Consider the following 25677-nt stretch of genomic DNA (forward strand, 5'->3'; position numbering starts at 1 on the left):
ACCAAACCACTTCATAAATATTCCCTGGACACTCAATATCAATAATTATCAAAAAAAAGTTGAAATTTCAATTTTTACGCGAAACAGTACACCTAAAAGCGTCTATGCTAACGTTAGCCAAATGCTATTTTAACTATAACTCTTGAACGGAATGAGATATCTTCACCAAACTCGGTATACATATGTATGAGCTCAATCTTTGGTCAAATCAAAAAAATTGCGCATCTCTGCCACTTGGGGGCGCAATAAGATAGAAAAAACACATAAATTGCTATAACTAGGCAACCGTTGGCTCGATCGACTTGAAAATCGGTATGCAGTGTCTTGGTCTGAAGGGGCACAAGTACCTATGAGGACATTTGCATATCTCAAAAAACATGGCCGCCATTGGCCAAACAAATTTAAGCACCTATTTGAAAGGGTTAACGGATGTTGATCGGAACAAAACTCGCTGGGTACGTTCGACTCATGAACCTTAAGGTCTGTAAGAATTTTGAAAGAAATCGGCCACTAGTTGGCGCTAAAGAGTTTTATGGCTCTGTAATCACGTGGTGTTTCACATATCAACACAATATGCATAACATTTGATAGATCTCCTCGTAATGCACAACTTTGCCTCAAGAACCATTGCTGTCAATCAAATCGTTCAATTGTTATTCACAAATATGTTAAAAACCTACTTTTGCGAACTAGTCCTAGGTTTTTTGCCCGATCGGAACCAAACCACTGCAGTAATATTCTGTGGACTCTCTAGATCAATAATTATTAAAAAAATATAGAATTTTGTCCTTTGGTTAGCTGTAACGGGGTAATTTAGAAAAAGGGGTGTGGCCAAACATACCCCAAAGCCTATAAAACCTAAAGGAAAACTCAAAACTTTATGAAACTCAGGGAAATCATGTAACAGGTGACTCTTAACAAGCATGCAAAGTTTCATGGAGATCAGACCATAGGTGGCGCTATAACAGTAGAAAATGTCTCAAAACACAAGATTTATATGGTAAATGGCCTCAAATTGTTTGAAAATGTTCATATATTCACTCAAAAACACTAAATCTTCATATCATATGATAAATCTCCTCATTCTGAACAACTTTGCCTCTGAGACCAATGTTGTCAATGAAGCTGTTAATTAAATATTCAAGATTATTTAAAAAAGTTACTTTGGCATACTTGTGATACAGTTTAAGATGAAAATCAATAAAACCACTGAAGTACAATTCTCTAGACTCTGAAGGTCAATAATTATCAAAAACATGTTGAACAATTGCATTTGGGCAACTATGAATCAATAATTTTATAATATGTTATTTGCATAGTGTACACAAAGGCCTATTAATACAAACAGAAAGCCCACAAATTATCAAAACTGTGTAAAATAATGCATAATTTCATTCTAAACAAGCATGCAAAATTTAAGAGAGATTGGGCAAAAAAAAATAACAACACTATAACAGTTATGTTTTAAACCAGGGTTGTTTGAGTAAATGCAATTTATAACCACTAGATGGCAGCGGAAGACCACTAATGGGCTCATTCAGCTAAGTTGAACAGCACTGTTTTCATGAATTCTTGCCAAAACATTAATAAATTAACTGTTATAACATTTTATATCTTACTGAATCAATGTTTTCCATTTTGTTCATACATATGTATCAGTTTTTACAATTTTGCCACATTATGATTACAGTTTAACCTGAAAATGACATCTAAACTCTAAAAAAGAGAAGACTTGCAATAAGTTTATTGTCACCTTATTTCAAATACCTGTATCTGCAACAAAATGTGTGTCCATGTATATGTGTGTCTTTGTGTGTGTGTGTGTGTGTGTGTGTGTGTGCATATGCTTATAGAGTATTAATATATTAGTCTAATCATTTACTTTCATTGTGTGTGTGTGTCTGTCTGTTAGCCTGTTCTCCATTTTGGATGTGTTTAACTGTCATCCATGCATCCAGGTTGGCTCTGACCACCTCAGAGGCCTTAATGTGCTTGAACCCCGGTAAAATGCTGCTTGCAGCTTTAATTATTATTATTATTATTATTTTTCCGCCTTAAAACTGAACGGGCAGCCTAAACCGTAAGGCCTAGAGAGCTGAAACTTGGTCAAAAGGTAGTAGTCTTGCTCGCTACTCAGGCGCAAAGATCCGGCCCAATCGGCCAGTGGGGGGCGCTACAGCGATCAAAAATGCGTTTTTGCTAATAGCTCCTAAACCGCTTGTGATAGAGCCAAAAATTTAACATTTCTGTAATCCGTGGGTCATGCGAAATTAAAAACGGTCACTCTGATTTTGGGTCTAGGAGGCCTCGTTTTTTCGCAAATTTGACGTATGTCCAAAACCTACTTTTGCGAACTAGTCCTAGGTTTTTCGCCCAATCTGAACCAAACCACTGCAGAAATGTTCTCTGTCCAGTGAATATCAATAATTATCAAAAAAAAGTAGAAATTTCAACTCACTGTCGTAATGGGATGCCAAAATGTTCGAAAGTCGAGGACCAATTTTACGCAACAGGCTATAACTCATGAATGAAATGAGATATCTTAACCAAACTCGCTGAACATTTGTAGGAGCTAAAACTTTGGTCAAATAAAAAAAAAATTGCACACCTCTGCCACTTGGGGGCGCTATAAAAAGAAAAAAACACATAAATGGCTATAACTAGGCAACCGTTGGCTCGATCGACTTGAAAATTGGTATGCAGTGTCTTGGTCTGAAGGGGCACAAGTACCTATGAGGACATTTGCATATCTCAAAAAACATGGCCGCCATTGGCCAAACAATTTTAAGCACATATTTGAAAGGGTTAACGGAGGTTGATCGGAACGAAACTCGCTGGGTACGTTCGACTCATGAACCTTAAGGTCTGTAAGAATTTTGAAAGAAATCGGACACTAGTTAGCGCTAACGAGTTTTATGGCTCTGTAATCACATGGTGTTTCACATATCAACACAATATGCATATCATTTGATAGATCTCCTCATAATGCACAACTTTGCCTCAAGAACCATTGCTGTCAATCAAATCGTTCAATTGTTATTCACAAATATGTTAAAAACTTACTTTTGCGAACTAGTCCTAGACTTTTTGCCCGATCAGAACCAAACCACTGCAGTAATATTCTGTGGACTCTCTAGATCAATAATTATCAAAAAAATTTTGAATTTTGTCCTTTGGTTAGCTGTAAAGGGGTAATATAGAAAAAGGGGTGTGGCCAACATACCCCAAAGCCTATAAAACCTAAACGAAAACTCAAAACTTTATGAAACTAGGTGAAATCATGTAACAGGTGACTTTCAACAAGGCTGCAAAGTTTCATGGAGATTGATCCATAGGTGGCGCTATAACAGTAGAAAAGGTCTCATAACACAAGATTTAGATGGTAAATGGCCTCAAACTGTTTGAAAATGCACATATATTCACTCAAAAACACAAAATCTTCATATCATATGATAGATCTCCTCATTCTGAAAAACTTTGCCTCTGGGACCAATTTTGTCAATAAATCTGTTAATTAAATATTCAAGATTATTTGAAAAAGTTACTTTGGCAAAGTATTCCAAGGCTTTAAGCTGAAAATTAATAAAACCACTGAAGTACAATTCTCTAGACTCAGAAGGTCAATAATTATCAAAAACATGTTGAACAATTGCATTTGGACAACTATAAACCAGTAATTTTATAATATGTTATTTGCATAGTGTACACAAAGGCCTATTAATACAAACAGAAAGCCCACAAATTATCAAAACTGTGTAAAATAATGCATAATTTCATTCTAAACGAGCATGCCATATTTAAGAGATATTGGGCAAAAAACACTAAGAGTTAAAAGGATTAACACATTGATGTATGAGAAATTGCCATTTATAACCACTAGATGGCAGCGGAAGACCACTAATGGGCTCATTCAGCTAACTTAAACTGTACAGTTGAAAGGATGTAATGCCTAAACAATACAAAAAACACTCTTACAACATTTCAAATCTCATTGAGTTAAAGTTTTCCATTTTGTTCATTCAGACATATCAGTTTTTAAAATTTTACCACATTATGATTACAGTGAAACCTGAAAATGACATCTAAAATCTTAAAAACGAGTTTAATCATTTAATTTCAGTGTGTGTGTCTGTCTGTTAGCCTATTCTCCATTTTGGATGTGTTTAACGGCCATCCATATATGTCCAGGTTGGCTCTGACCACCTAAGATCCCTTAAGTGCTTGAACCCCGTAAATGCTGCTTGCAGCTTTAATTAGGGGTTCAAGCACGCAGTGCTGAAACCCTATTGTATTTGTTAGGATTTTTATTATTATTATTATTATTATTATTATTATTATTCTCCACTCAAACTGATCGTGCAGCCTAAACCGTAAGGGCTAGAAAGCTGAAATTTGGTCAGATTGTAGTAGTCCGGCCTTCTTGTCAGATACTGAGTCTCGACCCAATCGGCCTAACGGGGGCGCTACAGCTCAAAAAACTAAAATTTTGGACATTTTTGGCCGTAAATCGTATACCGTTAGCCGTAGACTCAAAAACATGGCATCGTTGCAATCCTTGGGTTAGCCCGAACAAAAGTGCACGGCGCCTTTTTGGGGTCTACGACGCACCGGTTTCTCGCAAAATCGAGCTATATCCGAAACCTACTTTTGCGAACTAGTCCTAGGATTTTCAACCAATCATAACCAAACCACTTCAGAAATATTCCCTGGACACTCAATATCAATAATTATTAAAAAAAAGTTGAAATTTCAATTCTTACGCGAAACAGTACGCCAAAAAGCGTCTATGCTAACGTTAGCCAAATACTATTTTGACTATAACTCTTGAACGGAATGAGATATCTTCACCAAACTCGGTACACATATGTATGAGCTCAATCTTTGGTCAAATCAAAAAAATTGCGCATCTCTGCCACTTGGGGGCGCTATAAGATAGAAAAAACACATAAATGGCTATAACTAGGCAACCGTTGGCTCGATCGACTTGAAAAGTGGTATGCAGTGTCTTGGTCTGAAGGGGCACAAGTACCTATGAGGACATTTGCATATCTCAAAAAACATGGCCGCCATTGGCCAAACAAATTTAAGCACCTATTTGAAAGGGTTAACGGATGTTGTCTGGAACCAAACTCGCTGGGTACGTTCGACTCATGAACCTTAAGGTCTGTAAGAATTTTGAAAGAAATCGGCCACTAGTTGGCGCTAACGAGTTTTATGGCTCTGTAATCACGTGGTGTTTCACATATCAACACAATATGCATATCATTTGATAGATCTCCTCATAATGCACAACTTTGCCTCAAGAACCATTGCTGTCAATCAAATCGTTCAATTGTTATTCACAAATATGTTAAAAACCTACTTTTGCGAACTAGTCCTAGGTTTTTTGCCCGATCGGAACCAAACCACTGCAGTAATATTCTGTGGACTCTCTAGATCAATAATTATTAAAAAAATGTTGAATTTTGTCCTTTGGTTAGCTGTAACCGGGTAATTTAGAAAAAGGGGTGTGGCCAAACATACCCCAAAGCCTATAAAACCTAAAGGAAAACTCAAAACTGTATGAAACTCAGTGAAATCATGTATCAGGTGACTCTTAACAAGCATGCAAAGTTTCATGGAGATCAGACCATAGGTGGCGCTATAACAGTAGAAAAGGTCTCAAAACACAAGATTTATATGGTAAATGGCCCCAAATTGTTTGAAAATGCTCATATATTCACTCAAAAACACTAAATCTTCATATCATATGATAGATCTCCTCATTCTGAACAACTTTGCCTCTGGGACCAATGTTGTCAATAAAGCTGTTAATTAAATATTCAAGATTATTTTAAAAAGTTACTTTGGCATACTTGTGATACGGTTTAAGATGAAAATCAATAAAACCACTGAAGTACAATTCTGTAGACTCTGAAGGTCAATAATTATCAAAAACATGTTGAACAATTGCATTTGGACAACTATAAACCAGTAATTTTATAATATGTTCTTTTCATAGTGTACACAAAGGCCTATTAATACAAACAGAAAGCCCACACATTATCAAAACTGTGTAAAACAATGCATAATTTCATTCTAAACAAGCATGCAAAATTTAAGAGAGATTGGGCAAAAAAAAAAAAAAAACACTATAACAGTTATGTTTAAAAACAGTGTTGCTCGAGTAAATGCAATTTATAACCTCTAGATGGCAGTGGAAGACCACTAATGGGCTCATTCAGTTAAGTTGAACAGTACTGTTGAAAGGATTCATGAATTCATCCCAAAACATTAAAAATGTAACTGTTATAACATTTTAAATCTCATTGAGTCAATGTTTTCCATTTTGTTCTTACAGATATATCAGTTTTTACTATTTTGCCACATTGTGATTACAGTTTAACCTGAAAATGACATCTAAACTCTTAAAAAGAGAAGACTTGCAATAAGTTTATTGTCACCTATCACTTATTTCAAATACCTATATCTGCAACAAAATGTTTGTGCATGTATATGTGTGTCTTTCTGTGTGTGTGTGGGGGCATATGCTTATAGAGTATACATATATTAGTCTAATCATTTACTTTCAGTGTGTGTGTCTGTCTGTTAACCTGTTCTCCATTTTGGATGTGTTTAAATGTCATCCATGCATCCAGGTTGGCTCAGACCACCTCAGAGGCCTTAATGTGCTTGAACCCCGGTAAATGCTGCTTGCAGCTTTAATTATTATTATTATTATTATTCTTCCGCCCTAGAACTGAACGTGCAGCCCAAACCGTAAGGCCTAGAGAGCTGAAATTTGGACAGATCGTAGAGCTCATTTTGGGGAGAACTTATCAAAGTCTCAGCCCAATCGGCCAAACGGGGGCGCTATAGCACAAAAAACAAAAATTTTGGACGTTTTTGGCCGTGAATCGTAAACCGTTAGCCATAAACTCAAAAACATGGCATCATAGCAATCCTTGGGATAGCCCGAACAAAAGTGTACGGCGCCTTTTTGGGGTCTACGACGCACCGTTTTCTCGCAAAATCGAGCTATATCCGAAACCTACTTTTGCGAACTAGTCCTAGGATTTTCAACCAATCAGAACCAAACCACTTCATAAATATTCCCTGGACACTCAATATCAATAATTATCAAAAAAAAGTTGAAATTTCAATTCTTACGCGAAACAGTACGCCAAAAAGCCTCTATAGTAACGTTGGCCAAATGCTATTTTAACTATAACTCTTGAACGGAATGAGATAACTTCACCAAACTTGGTACACATATGTACGAGCTCAATTTTGGGTAAAATAAAAAAAATTGCGCATCTCTGCCACTTGGGGGCGCAATAAGATAGAAAAAACACATAAATGGCTATAACTAGGCAACCGTTGGCTCGATCGACTTGAAAATCGGTATGCAGTGTCTTGGTCTGAAGGGGCACAAGTACCTATGAGGACATTTGCAAATCTCAAAAAACATGGCCGCCATTGGCCAAACAATTTTAAGCACCTATTTGAAAGGGTTAACGGATGTTGATCGGAACGAAACTCACTGGGTACGTTCGACTCATGAACCTTAAGGTCTGTAAGAATTTTGAAAGAAATCGGCCACTAGTTGGCGCTAACGAGTTTTATGGCTCTGTAATCACGTGGTGTTTCACATATCAACACAATATGCATATCATTTGATAGATCTCCTCATAATGCACAACTTTGCCTCAAGAACCATTGCTGTCAATCAAATCGTTCAATTGTTATTCACAAATATGTTAAAAACCTACTTTTGCGAACTAGTCCTAGATTTTTTGCCCGATCAGAACCAAACCACTGCAGTAATATTCTGTGGACTCTCTAGATCAATAATTATCAAAAAAATGTTGAATTTTGTCCTTTGGTTAGCTGTAAAGGGGTAATTTAGAAAAAGGGGTGTGGCCAAACATACCCCAAAGCCTATAAAACCTAAACGAAAACTCAAAACTTTATGAAACTAGGTGAAATCATGTAACAGGTGACTCTCAACAAGGCTGCAAAGTTTCATGGAGATTGATCCATAGGTGGCGCTATAACAGTTGAAAAGGTCTCATAACACAAGATTTAGATGGTAAATGGCCTCAAACTGTTTGAAAATGCACATATATTCACTCAAAAACACAAAATCTTCATATCATATGATAGATCTCCTCATTCTGAAAAACTTTGCCTCTGGGACCTTTTTTGTCAATAAATCTGTTAATTAAATATTCAAGATTATTTGAAAAAGTTACTTTGGCAAAGTATTCCAAGGCTTTAAGCTGAAAATCAATAAAACCACTGAAGTACAATTCTCTAGACTCAGAAGGTCAATAATTATCAAAAACATGTTGAACAATTGCATTTGGACAACTATAAACCAGTAATTTTATAATATGTTATTTGCATAGTGTACACAAAGGCCTATTAATACAAACAGAAAGCCCACAAATTATCAAAACTGTGTAAAATAATGCATAATTTCATTCTAAACGAGCATGCCATATTTAAGAGATATTGGGCAAAAAACACTAAGAGTTAAAAGGATTAACACATTGATGTATGAGAAATTGCCATTTATAACCACTAGATGGCAGCGGAAAACCACTAATGGGCTCATTCAGCTAACTTAAACTGTACAGTTGAAAGGATGTAATGCCTAAACAATACAAAAAGCACTCTTACAACATTTCAAATCTCATTGAGTTAAAGTTTTCCATTTTGTTCATTCAGACATATCAGTTTTTAAAATTTTACCACATTATGATTACAGTGAAACCTGAAAATGACATCTAAAATCTTAAAAACGAGTTTAATCATTTAATTTCAGTGTGTGTGTCTGTCTGTTAGCCTATTCTCCATTTTGGATGTGTTTAACGGCCATCCATATATGTCCAGGTTGGCTCTGACCACCTAAGATCCCTTAAGTGCTTGAACCCCGTAAATGCTGCTTGCAGCTTTAATTAGGGGTTCAAGCACGCAGTGCTGAAACCCTATTGTAATTGTTAGGATTTTTATTATTATTATTATTCTTCCGCCTTAAAACTGAACGGGCAGCCCAAACCGTAAGGCCTAGAGAGCTGAAACTTGGTCAAAAGGTAGTAGTCTTGCTCGCTACTCAGATACAAAGATCCGGCCCATTCGGTCAGTGGGGGACGCTACAGCGATCAAAAATGCGTTTTTGCTAATAGCTCCTAAACCGCTTGTCGTAGACTCAAAAATTTAACATTTCTGGAATCCTTGGGTCAAGCGAAATTAAAAACGGTCACTCTGATTTGGGGTCTAGGAGGCCTCGTTTTTTCGCAAACTTAAAGTATGTCCAAAACCTACTTTTGCGAACTAGTCCTAGGTTTTTCACCCAATCGGAACCAAACTACTGCAGAAGTTTTCTCTGGACAGTGAATATCAATAATTATCAAAAAAAAGTTGAAATTTCGACTCACTGTTGTAATGGGCTGCCAAAATGTTCGAAAGTCGAGGACCAATTTTACGCAACAGGCTATAACTTGTGAATGAAATGAGATATCTTAATCAAACTTGCTGGACATTTGTAAGAGCAAAAACTTTGGTCAAATAAAAAAAATTGCACACCTCTGCCACTTGGGGGCGCTATAAGACAGAAAAAACACATAAATGGCTATAACTAAGCAACCGTTGGTCCGATCGACTTGAAAATTGGCATGTCATGTCTTTGTCAGAAGTGGCACAAGTATGTATGAGGACATTCGCGTATCTCAAAAAACATGGCCGCCATTGGCCAAAGAAGTTTGAGCACTTATTTAACAAGGTTAACGGATGTCAATCGGAACGAAACTCGCTGGGTACGTTCGACTCATGAACCTTAAGGTCTGTAAGAATTTTGAAAGAAATCGGCCACTAGTTGGCGCTAACGAGTTTTATGGCTCTGTAATCACGTGGTGTTTCACATATCAACACAATATGCATATCATTTGATAGATCTCCTCGTAATGCACAACTTTGCCTCAAGAACCATTGCTGTCAATCAAATCGTTCAATTTTTATTCACAAATATGTTAAAAACCTACTTTTGCGAACTAGTCCTAGGTTTTTTGCCCGATCGGAACCAAACCACTGCAGTAATATTCTGTGGACTCTCTAGATCAATAATTATTAAAAAAATGTTGAATTTTGTCCTTTGGTTAGCTGTAACGGGGTAATTTAGAAAAAGGGGTGTGGCCAAACATACCCCAAAGCCTATAAAACCTAAACGAAAACTCAAAACTTTATGAAACTCAGTGAAATCATGTAACAGGTGACTCCAAACAAGCATGCAAAGTTTCATGGAGATCAGACCATAGGTGGCGCTATAACAGTAGAAAAGGTCTCAATTCTATGGTAAATGGCCTCAAATTGTTTGAAAATGTTCATATATTCACTCAAAAACACTAAATCTTCATATCATATGATACATCTCCTCATTCTGAACAACTTTACCTCTGGGACCAATGTTGTCAATAAAGCTCTTAATTAAATATTCAAGATTATTTAAAAAAGTTACTTTGGCATACTTGTGATACAGTTTAAGATGAAAATCAATAAAACCACTGAAGTACAATTCTCTAGACTCTGAAGGTCAATAATTATCAAAAACATGTTGAACAATTGCATTTGGGCAACTATAAACCAGTCATTTTATAATATGTTCTTTTCATAGTGCACACAAAGGCCTATTAATACAGTCAGAAAGCCCACAAATTATCAAAACTGTGTAAAATAATGCATAATTTCATTCTAAACAAGCATGCAAAATTTAAGAGAGATTGGGCAAAAAAAATAACACTATAACAGTTATGTTTAAAAACACAGTGTTGTTGGAGTAAATGCAATTTATAACCACTAGATGGCAGCGGAAGACCACTAATGGGCTCATTCAGTAAAGTTGAACAGTACTGTTGAAAGGATTCATGAATTCATGCCAAAACATTAAAAAGTGAACTGTTATAACATTTTAAATCTCATTGAGTCAATGTTTTCCATTTTGTTCATACAGATATATAAGTTTTTAAAATTTTTGCCACATTATGATTACAGTTTAACCTGAAAATGACATCTAAACTCTTAAAAAGAGAAGACTTGCAATAAGTATATTATCACCTATCACTTATTTCAAATACCTATATCTGCAACAAAATGTTTGTGCATGTATATGTTTATCTTTGTGTGTGTGTGTGTGTGTGTGTGTGTGTGTGTGTGCATATGCTTATAGAGTATTAATATATTAGTCTAATCATTTACTTTCAGTGTGTGTGTCTGTCTGTTAGCCTGTTCTCCATTTTGGATGTGTTTAACTGTCATCCATGCATCCAGGTTGGCTCTGACCACCTCAGAGGCCTTAATGTGCTTGAACCCCGGTAAAATGCTGCTTGCAGCTTTAATTATTATTATTATTATTATTCTTCCGCCCTAGAACTGAACGTGCAGCCCAAACCGTAAGGCCTAGAGAGCTGAAATTTGGACAGATCGTAGAGCTCATTTTGGGGAGAACTTATCAAAGTCTCAGCCCAATCGGCCAAACGGGGGCGCTATAGCACAAAAAACAAAAATTTTGGACGTTTTTGGCCGTGAATCGTAAACCGTTAGCCATAAACTCAAAAACATGGCATCATAGCAATCCTTGGGATAGCCCGAACAAAAGTGTACGGCGCCTTTTTGGGGTCTACGACGCACCGTTTTCTCGCAAAATCGAGCTATATCCGAAACCTACTTTTGCGAACTAGTCCTAGGATTTTCAACCAATCAGAACCAAACCACTTCATAAATATTCCCTGGACACTCAATATCAATAATTATCAAAAAAAAGTTGAAATTTCAATTCTTACGCGAAACAGTACGCCAAAAAGCCTCTATAGTAACGTTGGCCAAATGCTATTTTAACTATAACTCTTGAACGGAATGAGATAACTTCACCAAACTTGGTACACATATGTACGAGCTCAATTTTGGGTAAAATAAAAAAAATTGCGCATCTCTGCCACTTGGGGGCGCAATAAGATAGAAAAAACACATAAATGGCTATAACTAGGCAACCGTTGGCTCGATCGACTTGAAAATCGGTATGCAGTGTCTTGGTCTGAAGGGGCACAAGTACCTATGAGGACATTTGCAAATCTCAAAAAACATGGCCGCCATTGGCCAAACAATTTTAAGCACCTATTTGAAAGGGTTAACGGATGTTGATCGGAACGAAACTCACTGGGTACGTTCGACTCATGAACCTTAAGGTCTGTAAGAATTTTGAAAGAAATCGGCCACTAGTTGGCGCTAACGAGTTTTATGGCTCTGTAATCACGTGGTGTTTCACATATCAACACAATATGCATATCATTTGATAGATCTCCTCATAATGCACAACTTTGCCTCAAGAACCATTGCTGTCAATCAAATCGTTCAATTGTTATTCACAAATATGTTAAAAACCTACTTTTGCGAACTAGTCCTAGATTTTTTGCCCGATCAGAACCAAACCACTGCAGTAATATTCTGTGGACTCTCTAGATCAATAATTATCAAAAAAATGTTGAATTTTGTCCTTTGGTTAGCTGTAAAGGGGTAATTTAGAAAAAGGGGTGTGGCCAAACATACCCCAAAGCCTATAAAACCTAAACGAAAACTCAAAACTTTATGAAACTAGGTGAAATCATGTAACAGGTGACTCTCAACAAGGCTGCAAAGTTTCATGGAGATTGATCCATAGGTGGCGCTATAACAGTTGAAAAGGTCTCATAACACAAGATTTAGATGGTAAATGGCCTCAAACTGTTTGAAAATGCACATATATTCACTCAAAAACACAAAATCTTCATATCATATGATAGATCTCCTCATTCTGAAAAACTTTGCCTCTGGGACCTTTTTTGTCAATAAATCTGTTAATTAAATATTCAAGATTATTTGAAAAAGTTACTTTGGCAAAGTATTCCAAGGCTTTAAGCTGAAAATCAATAAAACCACTGAAGTACAATTCTCTAGACTCAGAAGGTCAATAATTATCAAAAACATGTTGAACAATTGCATTTGGACAACTATAAACCAGTAATTTTATAATATGTTATTTGCATAGTGTACACAAAGGCCTATTAATACAAACAGAAAGCCCACAAATTATCAAAACTGTGTAAAATAATGCATAATTTCATTCTAAACGAGCATGCCATATTTAAGAGATATTGGGCAAAAAACACTAAGAGTTAAAAGGATTAACACATTGATGTATGAGAAATTGCCATTTATAACCACTAGATGGCAGCGGAAAACCACTAATGGGCTCATTCAGCTAACTTAAACTGTACAGTTGAAAGGATGTAATGCCTAAACAATACAAAAAGCACTCTTACAACATTTCAAATCTCATTGAGTTAAAGTTTTCCATTTTGTTCATTCAGACATATCAGTTTTTAAAATTTTACCACATTATGATTACAGTGAAACCTGAAAATGACATCTAAAATCTTAAAAACGAGTTTAATCATTTAATTTCAGTGTGTGTGTCTGTCTGTTAGCCTATTCTCCATTTTGGATGTGTTTAACGGCCATCCATATATGTCCAGGTTGGCTCTGACCACCTAAGATCCCTTAAGTGCTTGAACCCCGTAAATGCTGCTTGCAGCTTTAATTATTATTATTAGGGGTTCAAGCACGCAGTGCTGAAACCCTATTGTATCTGTTAGGATTTTTATTAGGGGTTCAAGCACGCAGTGCTGAAACCCTATTGTATCTGTTAGGATTTTTTTTATTATTATTATTATTTTTCTCCGCTAAAACTGATCGTGCAGACCAAACCGTAAGGCCTAGAGAACTGAAACTTGGCCAGAAGGTAGAGCTCCCCGAGGGGACATTCTGACAAAGTCTCAGCTTAATTGGCCTATGGGGGGCGCTACAGTGATCAAAAATGCGTTAGTGCTAATAACTCCTAAACCGCTTATCATAGAGCCAAAAATTTTACATTTCCGGAATCCGTGGGTCATGCGAAATTAAAAACGGTCACTCTGATTTTGGGTCTAGGAGGCCTCGTTTTTTCGCAAATTTGACGTATGTCCAAAACCTACTTTTGCGAACTAGTCCTAGGTTTTTCGCCCAATCTGAACCAAACCACTGCAGAAATGTTCTCTGGCCAGGGAATATCAATAATTATCAAAAAAAAGTTGAAATTTCGACTCGCTGTCGTAATGGGATAACAAAACGTTCGAAAGTCGAGGAGCAATTTTACGCAACAGGCTATAACTCGTGAAAGAAATAAGATATCTTAACCAAACTTGCTACACATTTGTAAGACCTAAAACTTTGGTCAAATAAAAAAAATTGCACACCTCTGCCACTTGGGGGCGCTATAAAAAGAAAAAACACATAAATGGCTATAACTAGGCTACCGTTGGCTCGATCGACCTAAAAATTGGTATGCAGTGTCTTTGTTTGAAGGGGCACAAGTACCTATGAGGATATTTGCATATCTCAAAAAACATGGCCGCCATTGGCCAAACAAATTTAAGCACCTATTTGAAAGGGTTAACGGATGTTGATCGGAACGAAACTCGCTGGGTGCGTTCGACTCATGAACCTTAAGGTCTGTAAGAATTTTGAAAGAAATCGGCCACTAGTTGGCGCTAACGAGTTTATTGGCTCTGTAATCACGTGGTGTTTCACTTATCAACACAATATGCATATCATTTGATAGATCTCCTCATAATGCACAACTTTGCCTCAAGAACCATTGCTGTCAATCAAATCGTTCAAATGTTATTCACAAATATGTTAAAAACCTACTTTTACGAACTAGTCCTAGGTTTTTTGTCCAATCGGAACCAAACCACTGCAGTAATATTCTGTGGACTCTCTAGATCAATAATTATCAAAATAATGTTGATTTTTGTCCTTTGGTTAGCTGTAAAGGGGTAATTTAGTAAAAGGGCTGTGGCCAAACATACCCCAAAGCCTATAAAACCTAAACGAAAACTCAAAACTTTATGAAACTTCGTGGAATCATGTATCAGGTGACTCTTAACAAACATGCAAAGTTTCATGGAGATCAGACCATAGGTGGCGCTATAACAGTTGAAAAAGCCTCAAAAACACACATTTTCAATAGAAAATGATCACAATTTGTAGGACATGTTCATACATTAACACAAACACTAGATCTTCATATCATATGATAGATCTCCTCTTTGTGAACAACTTTGCCTCAAGGAGCGAAGATGTCAATCAAATCGTTCAATTGTTATTCACAAATATGTTAAAAACTTACTTTTATGAACTAGTCCCAGATTTTTTACCCGATCTAAACCAAACCACTGCAGTAATTTTCTCTGGACTCTCTAGATCAATAATTATCAAAAAAATGTTGAATTTTGTCCTTTGGTTAACTTTAACTGGCTAAATTAGAAAAGGGGCGTGACCAAAATACCCAAAAGCATATAAAACCTAAACGAAAACTCAAAACTTTATGAAACTTGGTGAAAACATGTAACAGGTGACTCTTAACAAGCATGCAAATTTTCATGGAGATCGGACCACAGGTGGCGCTATGACCGTAGAAAAGGTCTCTAAACATAAGATTGATATGGTAAATGGCCTCAAATTGTCTGAAAATGATCATATATTCACATAAACACTAGATCTTCATATCATATGATAGATCTCCTCATTCTGAACAACTTTTGGGACCAATGTTGTCAATAAAGCTGTTCATTAAATATTCAAGATTATTTTAAAAAGTTACTTTGGCAAAGTAGTCCAAGGCTTTAAGCTGAAAATCAATAAAACCACTGAAGTACAATTCTCTAGACTCTGAAGGTCAATAATTATCCAAAACATGTTGAACAATTGCATTTGGACAACTATAAACCAGTGATTGTATAATATGTTCTTTTCACAGTGTACACAAAGGCCTATTAATACAAACAGAAAGCCCACAGATTATCAAAACTGTGTAAAATAATGCCTAATTTCATTCTAAACAAGCATACAAAATTTAAGAGAGATTGTGCAAAAAACATAACACTATAACAGTTATATTTAAAAACAGTGTTGTTTGAGTAAATGCAATTTATAACCACTAGATGGCAGCGGAAAACCACTAATGGGCTCATTCAGAAAATGTAAACAGTACTTTTGAAAAGATTTATGAATTCATGCCTAAACAATAAAAAAAACACTGTCACAACATTTTAAATCTCACTGAGTTAAAGTTTTCCATTTTGTTCATACAGACTTATCAGCTTTTAAAATTTTGCCACATTATGATTACAGTGAAACCTGAAAATGACATCCAAACTCTTAAAAACTAGTTTAATCATTTAATTTCAGTACGTGTGTCTGTCTGTCAGCCTATTCTCCGATTTGGATGTGTTTAACTGTCATCCATACATCCAGGTTGGCTCAGACCACCTCAGAGGCCTTAATGTGCTTGAACCCCGTAAATGCTGCTTGCAGCTTTAATTATTATTATTATTATTATTCTCCACTCAAACTGATCGTGCAGCCCAAACCGTAAGGCCTAGAGAGCTGAAACTTGGTCAGATGGTAGAAGTCCGGCCTTCTTGTCAGATCCAAAGGCTCGCCCCAATCGGCCTAAAGGGGGCGCTACAGTGATCAAAAATGCGTTAGTGCTAATAACTCCTAAACCGCTTATCATAGAGCCAAAAATTTTACATTTCCGGAATCCGTGGGTCATGCGAAATTAAAAACGGTCACTCTGAATTTGGGTCTAGGAGGCCTCGTTTTTTCGCAAATTTGACGTATGTCCAAAACCTACTTTTGCGAACTAGTCCTAGGTTTTTCGCCCAATCTGAACCAAACCACTGCAGAAATGTTCTCTGGCCAGGGAATATCAATAATTATCAAAAAAAGTTGAAATTTCGACTCGCTGTCGTAATGGGATGCCAAAACGTTCGAAAGTCGAGGAGCAATTTTACGCAACAGGCTATAACTCGTGAAAGAAATAAGATATCTTAACCAAACTTGCTACACATTTGTAAGACCTAAAACTTTGGTCAAATAAAAAAAATTGCACACCTCTGCCACTTGGGGGCGCTATAAAAAGAAAAAACACATAAATGGCTATAACTAGGCTACCGTTGGCTCGATCGACCTAAAAATTGGTATGCAGTGTCTTTGTTTGAAGGGGCACAAGTACCTATGAGGACATTTGCATATCTCAAAAAACATGGCCGCCATTGGCCAAACAATTTTAAGCACCTATTTGAAAGGGTTAACGGATGTTGATCGGAACGAAACTCGCTGGGTGCGTTCGACTCATGAACCTTAAGGTCTGTAAGAATTTTGAAAGAAATCGTCCACTAGTTGGCGCTAACGAGTTTATTGGCTCTGTAATCACGTGGTGTTTCACTTATCAACACAATATGCATATCATTTGATAGATCTCCTCATAATGCACAACTTTGCCTCAAGAACCATTGCTGTCAATCAAATTGTTCAAATGTTATTCACAAATATGTTAAAAACCTACTTTTACGAACTAGTCCTAGGTTTTTTGTCCGATCGGAACCAAACCACTGCAGTAATATTCTGTGGACTCTCTAGATCAATAATTATCAAAAAAATGTTGAATTTTGTCCTTTGGTTAGCTGTAAAGTGGTAATTTAGTAAAAGGGGTGTGGCCAAACATACCCCAAAGCCTATAAAACCTAAACGAAAACTCAAAACTTTATGAAACTTCGTGGAATCATGTATCAGGTGACTCTTAACAAGCATGCAAAGTTTCATGGAGATCGGATCATAGGTGGCGCTATAACAGTTGAAAAAGCCTCAAAAACACACATTTTCAATAGAAAATGATCACAATTTGTAGGACATGTTCATACATTCACACAAACACTAGATCTTCATATCATATGATAGTTCTCCTCTTTGTGAACAACTTTGCCTCAAGGAGCGAAGATGTCAATCAAATCGTTCAATTGTTATTCACAAATATGTTAAAAACTTACTTTTGCGAACTAGTCCCAGATTTTTTACCCGATCAAAACCAAACCACTGCAGTAATTTTATCTGGACTCTCTAGATCAATAATTATCAAAAAAATGTTGAATTTTGTCCTTTGGTTAGCTGTAAAGGGGTAATTTAGTAAAAGGGGTGTGGCCAAAATACCCAAAAGCATATAAAACCTAAACGAAAACTCAAAACTTTATGAAACTTGGTGAAAACATGTAACAGGTGACTCTTAACAAGCATGCAAATTTTCATGGAGATCGGATCATAGGTGGCGCTATGACAGTAGAAAAGGTCTCAAAACATAAGATTGATATGGTAAATGGCCTCAAATTGTCTGAAAATGCTCATATATTCACATAAACACTAGATCTTCATATCATATGATAGATCTCCTCATTCTGAACAACTTTTGGGACCAATGTTGTCAATAAAGCTGTTAATTAAATATTGAAGATTATTTAAAAAAGTTACTTTGGCAAAGTAGTCCAAGGCTTTAAGCTGAAAATCAATAAAACCACTGAAGTACAATTCTCTAGACTCTGAAGGTCAATAATAATCAAAAACATGTTGAAAAATTGCATTTGGACAACTATAAACCAGTGATTGTATAATATGTTCTTTTCACAGTGTACACAAAGGCCTATTTATACAAACAGAAAGCCCACAAACTATCAAAACTGTGTAAAATAAAGCCTAATTTCATTCTAAACAAGCATGCAAAATTTAAGAGAGATTGGGCAAAAAACTTTACACTATAACAGTTATGTTTAAAAACAGTGTTGTTTGAGTAAATGCAACCACTAGATGGCAGCGGAAGACCACTAATGGGCTCATTCAGCAAATTGAAACAGTACTTTTGAGAAGATTTATGAATTCATGCCTAAACAATAAAAAAAAACACTGTTACAACATTTTAAATCTCACTGAGTTAAAGTTTTCCATTTTGTTCATACAGACTTACCAGTTTTTAAAATTTTACCACATTATGATTACAGTGAAACCTGAAAATGACATCCAAACTCTTAAAACTAGTTTAATCATTTAATTTCAGTGCGTGTGTCTGTCTGTCAGCCTATTCTCCGTTTTGGATGTGTTTAACTGTCATCCGTACATCCAGGTTGGCTCAGACCACCTCAGAGGCCTTAATGTGCTTGAACCCCGGTAAAATGCTGCTTGCAGCTTTAATTAGGGGTTCAAGCACGCAGTGCTGAAACCCTCTTGTAATTGTTAGGATTTTTATTATTATTATTATTCTTCTGCCCTAGAACTGAACGTGCAGCCCAAACCGTAAGGCCTAGAGAGCTGAAATTTGGACAGATCGTAGAGCTCATTTTGGGGAGAACTTATCAAAGTCTCAGCCCAATCGGCCTAACGGGGGCGCTACAGCGCAAAAAACTAAAATTTTGGACATTTTTGGCCGCAGATCGTAAACCGTTAGCCGTAGACTCAAAAACAAGGCATCGTTGCAATCCTTGGGTTAGCCCGAACAAAAGTGAACAGCTGCATTTTTTGCTCTACGACGCACCGTTTTCTCGCAAAATCGAGCTATATCCGAAACCTACTTTTGCGAACTAGTCCTAGGATTTTTAACCAATCGGAATCAAACCACTTCAGAAATATTCCCTGGACACTCAATATCAATAATTATCAAAAAAAAGTTGAAATTTCAATTCTTACGCGAAACAGTACGCCAATAAGCGTCTATGCTAACGTTAGCCAAATGCTATTTTGACTATAACTCTTGAACGGAATGAGATATCTTCACCAAACTTGGTACACATATGTATGAGCTCAATCTTTGGTCAAACAAAAAAAATTGCGCATCTCTGCCACTTGGGGGCGCAATAAGATAGAAAAAACACATAAATGGCTATAACTAGGCAACCGTTGGCTCGATCGACTTGAAAATTGGTATGCAGTGTCTTGGTCTGAAGGGGCACAAGTACCTATGAGGACATTTGCATATCTCAAAAAACATGGCCGCCATTGGCCAAACAATTTTAAGCACCTATTTGAAAGGGTTAACGGATGTTGATCGGAACAAAACTCGCTGGGTACGTTCGACTCATGAACCTTAAGGTCTGTAAGAATTTTGAAAGAAATCGGCCACTAGTTGGCGCTAACGAGTTTTATGGCTCTGTAATCACGTGGTGTTTCACATATCAACGAAATATGCATATCATTTGATAGATCTCCTCATAATGCACAACTTTGCCTCAAGAACCATTGCTGTCAATCAAATCGTTCAATTGTTATTCACAAATATGTTAAAACCTACTTTTGCGAACTAGTCCTAGGTTTTTTTCCCAATCGGAACCAAACCACTGCAGTAATATTCTGTGGACTCTCTAGATCAATAATTATCAAAAAAATGTTGAATTTTGTCCTTTGGTTAGCTGTAAAGGAGTAATTTAGAAAAAGGGGTGTGGCCAAACATACCCCAAAGCCTATAAAACCTAAACGAAAACTCAAAACTTTATGAAACTCAGTGAAATCATGTAACAGGTGACTCTTAACAAGCATGCAAAGTTTCATGGAGATCAGACCATAGGTGGCGCTATAACAGTAGAAAAGGTCTCAAAACACAAGATTTATTTGGTAAATTGCCTCAAATTGTTTGAAAATGTTCATATATTCATTCAAAAACACTAGATCTTCATATCATATGATAAATCTCCTCATTCTGAACAACTTTGCCTCTGGGACCAATGTTGTCAATAAAGCTGTTAATTAAATATTCAAGATTATTTAAAAAAGTTACTTTGGCATACTTGTGATACGATTTAAGATGAAAATCAATAAAACCACTGAAGTACAATTCTCTAGACTCTAAAGGTCAATAATTATCAAAAACATGTTGAACAATTGCATTTGGACAACTATAAACCAATAATTTTATAATATGTTATTTGCATAGTGTACACAAAGGCCTATTAATACAAACAGAAAGCCCAGAAATGATCAAAACTGTGTAAAATAATGCATGATTTCATTCTAAACAAGCATGCAAAATTTAAGAGAGATTGGGCAAAAAAATAAAATAAATAACAACACTATAACAGTTATGTTTAAAAACACACAGTGTTGTTTCAGTAAATGCAATTTATAACCACTAGATGGCAGCGGAAGACCACTAATGTGCTCATTCAGCTAAGTTGAACAGCACTGTTTTCATGAATTCTTCCCAAAACATTAATAAATTAACTGTTATAACATTTTAAATCTTACTGAATCAATGTTTTCCATTTTGTTCATAGACACACATCATTTTTTTTTTACAATTTTGCCACAGTGTGATTACAGTGAAACCTGAATGACATCTAGACGCTTAAAAACTAGTTTAATCATTTAATTTCAGTGTGTGTGTGTGTCTGTCTTTTGGATGTTTTTAGATGTCATCCATACATCCTGGTTGGCCGAGACCACCCCAGAGGCACAAAGGCCTATTAATACAAACAGAAATCCCACAAATTATCAAAACTGTGTAAAGTAATGCATAATTTCATTCTAAACAAGCATGCAAAATTTAAGAGAGATAGGGCAAAAAACAACAACAACAACAACACTTTAACAGTTATGTTTAAAAACACAGTTTTGTTTGAGTTAATGCAATTTATAACCACTAGATGGCAGCGGAAGACCACTAATGGGCTCATTCAGCTAGTACTGTTTTTATGAATTCATGCCAAAACATTAATAAATTAACTGTTATAACATTTTAAATCTCATTGAATTGATGTTTTCCATTTTGTTCATACAGGTGTATCAGTTTTAACAATTTTGGCACATCATGATTACAGTTTAACCTGAAAATGACATCTAAACTCTAAAAAAGAGAAGACTTGCAATAAGTTTATTGTCACCTATCACTTATTTCAAATACCTATATCTGCAACAAAATGTTTGTGCATGTATACGTGTGTCTTTGTGTGTGTGTGTGCATATGCTTATAGAGTATACATATATTAGTCAAATCATTTACTTTCAGTGTGTGTGTCTGTCTGTTAGCCTGTTCTCCATTTTGGATGTGTTTAACTGTCATCCAAACATCCAGGTTGGCTCTGACCACCTCAGAGGCCTTAATGTGCTTGAACCCCGGTAAAATGCTGCTTGCAGCTTTAATTATTATTATTATTATTATTCTTCTGCCCTAGAACTGAACGTGCAGCCCAAACCGTAAGGCGTAGAGAGCTGAAATTTGGACAGATCGTAGAGCTCAATTTGGGGAGAACTTATCAAAGTCTCAGCCCAATCGGCCTAACGGGGGCGCTACAGCGCAAAAAACAAAAATTTTGGACATTTTTGGCCGTAAATCGTATACCGTTAGCTGTAGACTCAAAAACATGGCATTGTTGCAATCCTTGGGTTAGCCCGAACAAAAGTGCACGGCGCCTTTTTGGGGTCTACGACGCACCGTTTTCTCGCAAAATCGAGCTATATCCGAAACCTACTTTTGCGAACTAGTCCTAGGATTTTCAACCAATCAGAACCAAACCACTTCATAAATATTCCCTGGACACTCAATATCAATAATTATTAAAAAAAAGTTGAAATTTCAATTCTTACGCGAAACAGTACGCCAAAAAGCGTCTATGCTAACGTTAGCCAAATACTATTTTGACTATAACTCTTGAACGGAATGAGATATCTTCACCAAACTCGGTACACATATGTATGAGCTCAATCTTTGGTCAAATCAAAAAAATTGCGCATCTCTGCCACTTGGGGGCGCTATAAGATAGAAAAAACACATAAATTGCTATAACTAGGCAACCGTTGGCTCGATCGACTTGAAAATCGGTATGCAGTGTCTTGGTCTGAAGGGGCACAAGTATCTATGAGGACATTTGCATATCTCAAAAAACATGGCCGCCATTGGCCAAACAAATTTAAGCACCTATTTGAAAGGGTTAACGGATGTTGATCGGAACGAAACTCGCTGGGTACATTCGACTCATGAACCTTAAGGTCTGTAAGAATTTTGAAAGAAATCGGCCTCTAGTTGGCGCTAACGAGTTTTATGGCTCTGTAATCACGTGGTGTTTCACATATCAACACAATATGCATATCATTTGATAGATCTCCTCATAATGCACAACTTTGCCTCAAGAACCATTGCTGTCAATCAAATCGTTCAATTGTTATTCACAAATATGTTAAAAACCTACTTTTGCGAACTAGTCCTAGGTTTTTTGCCCGATCGGAACCAAACCACTGCAGTAATATTCTGTGGACTCTCTAGATCAATAATTATTTTAAAAATGTTGAATTTTGTCCTTTGGTTAGCTGTAACGGGGTAATTTAGGAAAAGGGGTGTGGCCAAACATACCCCAAAGCCTATAAAACCTAAAGGAAAACTCAAAACTTTATGAAACTCAATGAAATCATGTAACAGGTGACTCTTAACAAGCATGCAAAGTTTCATGGAGATCAGACCATAGGTGGCGCTATAACAGTAGAAAAGGTCTCAAAACACAAGATTTAAATGGTAAATGGCCTCAAATTGTTTGAAAATGTTCATATATTCACTCAAAAACACTAAATCTTCATATCATATGACAAATCTCCTCATTCTGAACAACTTTGCCTCTGGGACCAATGTTGTCAATAAAGCTGTTAATTAAATATTCAAGATTATTTTAAAAAGTTACTTTGGCATACTTGTGATACGGTTTAAGATGAAAATCAATAAAACCACTGAAGTACAATTCTCTAGATTCTGAAGGTCAATAATTATCAAAAACATCTTGAACAATTGCATTTGGGCAACTATAAACCAATAATTTTTATAATATGTTATTTGCATAGTGTACACAAAGGCCTATTTATACAAACAGAAAGCCCACAAATGATCAAAACTGTGTAAAATAATGCATGATTTCATTCTAAACAAGCATGCAAAATTTAAGAGAGATTGGGCAAAAAAAAAAAATACAACACTATAACAGTTATGTTTTAAAACACAGTGTTGTTTGAGTAAATGCAATTTATAACCACTAGATGGCAGCGGAAGACCACTAATGGGCTCATTCAGCTAGTTAAACAGTACTGTTTTCATGAATTCATGCCAAAACATTAATAAATTAACTGTTATAACATTTTAAATCTCATTGAATTGATGTTTTCCATTTTGTTTATACAGATGTATCAGTTTTTACAATTTTGCCACATTATGATTACAGTTTAACCTGAAAATGACATCTAAACTCTGAAAAAGAGAAGACTTGCAATAATTTTATGTCACCTATCACTTATTTCAAATACCTATATCTGCAACAAAATGTTTGTACATGTATATGTGTGTCTTTGTGTGTGTGTGTGTGTGTGCATAGGCTTATAGAGTATACATATATTAGTCTAATCATTTACTTTCAGTGTGTGTGTCTGTCTGTTAACCTGTTCTCCATTTTGGATGTGTTTAAATGTCATCCAAACATCCAGGTTGGCTCTGACCACCTCAGATGCCTTAAATGCTTGAACCCCGGTAAAATGCTGCTTGCAGCTTTAATTATTAGGGGTTCAAGCACGCAGTGCTGAAACCCTATTGTATTTGTTAGGATTTTTATTATTATTATTATTAGGGGTTCAAGCACGCAGTGCTGAAACCCTATTGTATTTGTTAGGATTTTTATTATTATTATTATTATTATTATTATTATTATTATTCTCCACTCAAACTGTTCGTGCAGCCCAAACCGTAAGGCCTAGAAAGCTGAAATTTGGTCAGAATGTAGTAGTCCGGCCTTCTTGTCAGATACCGAGTCTCGACCCAATCGGCCTAACGGGGGCGCTACAGCGCAAAAAACTAAAATTTTGGACATTTTTGGCCGTAAATCGTAAACCGTTAGCCGTAGACTCAAAAACATGGCATTGTTGCAATCCTTGGGTTAGCCCGAACAAAAGTGCACGGCGCCTTTTTGGGGTCTACGACGCACCGTTTTCTCGCAAAATCGAGCTATATCCGAAACCTACTTTTGCGAACTAGTCCTAGGATTTTCAACCAATCAGAACCAAACCAATTCATAAATATTCCCTGGACACTCAATATCAATAATTATCAAAAAAAAGTTGAAATTTCAATTCTTACGCGAAACAGTACACCAAAAAGCGTCTATGCTAACGTTAGCCAAATGCTATTTTGACTATAACTCTTGAACGGAATGAGATATCTTCACCAAACTCGGTACACATATGTATGAGCTCAATCTTTGGTCAAATAAAAAAAATTGCACATCTCTACCACTTGGGGGCGCTATAAGATAGAAAAAACACATAAATTGCTATAACTAGGCAACCGTTGGCTCGATCGACTTGAAAATCGGTATGCAGTGTCTTGGTCTGAAGGGGCACAAGTACCTATGAGTACATTTGCATATCTCAAAAAACATGGCCGCCATTGGCCAAACAAATTTAAGCACCTATTTGAAAGGGTTAACGGATGTTGATCGGAACGAAACTCGCTGGGTACGTTCAAATCATTGACCTTAAGGTCTGTAAGAATTTTGAAAGAAATCGGCCACTAGTTGGCGCTAACGAGTTTTATGGCTCTGTAATCACGTGGTGTTTCACATATCAACACAATATGCATATCATTTGATAGATCTCCTCATAATGCACAACTTTGCCTCAAGAACCATTGCTGTCAATCAAATCGTTCAATTGTTATTCACAAATATGTTAAAAACCTACTTTTGCGAACTAGTCCTAGGTTTTTGGCCCGATCGGAAC

At 36.3% G+C, this 25677-nt stretch overlaps 3 long non-coding RNA genes across 3 annotated transcripts in view; 1 reads left to right on the forward strand and 2 right to left on the reverse strand.

The window, feature by feature from the left end:
* LOC127976059 (uncharacterized) lies at positions 1–23405 on the reverse strand. The gene is made up of 4 exons (XR_008157723.1): positions 23296–23405; positions 10022–10203; positions 7481–7747; positions 1–409 (listed from the first exon to the last, which is right to left on the reverse strand). It is a non-coding gene; the product is annotated as an uncharacterized LOC127976059 (long non-coding RNA).
* The window catches only part of LOC127976055 (uncharacterized), an 18593-nt gene continuing 13273 nt past the window's right edge, over positions 20358–25677 (forward strand). Inside the window, exon 1 of the long non-coding RNA XR_008157719.1 lies at positions 20358–20500. This is a non-coding gene — a long non-coding RNA (uncharacterized LOC127976055). The remainder of the gene's footprint in view (positions 20501–25677) is intronic.
* LOC127976062 (uncharacterized) overlaps positions 24828–25677 on the reverse strand; it is a 5521-nt gene continuing 4671 nt past the window's right edge. The window contains exon 3 of the long non-coding RNA XR_008157726.1: positions 24828–25305. This is a non-coding gene — a long non-coding RNA (uncharacterized LOC127976062). The remainder of the gene's footprint in view (positions 25306–25677) is intronic.

The sequence above is a fragment of the Carassius gibelio genome, chromosome B17, assembly GCF_023724105.1.
Source record: "Carassius gibelio isolate Cgi1373 ecotype wild population from Czech Republic chromosome B17, carGib1.2-hapl.c, whole genome shotgun sequence".
Lineage (NCBI taxonomy): Eukaryota > Metazoa > Chordata > Actinopteri > Cypriniformes > Cyprinidae > Carassius > Carassius gibelio.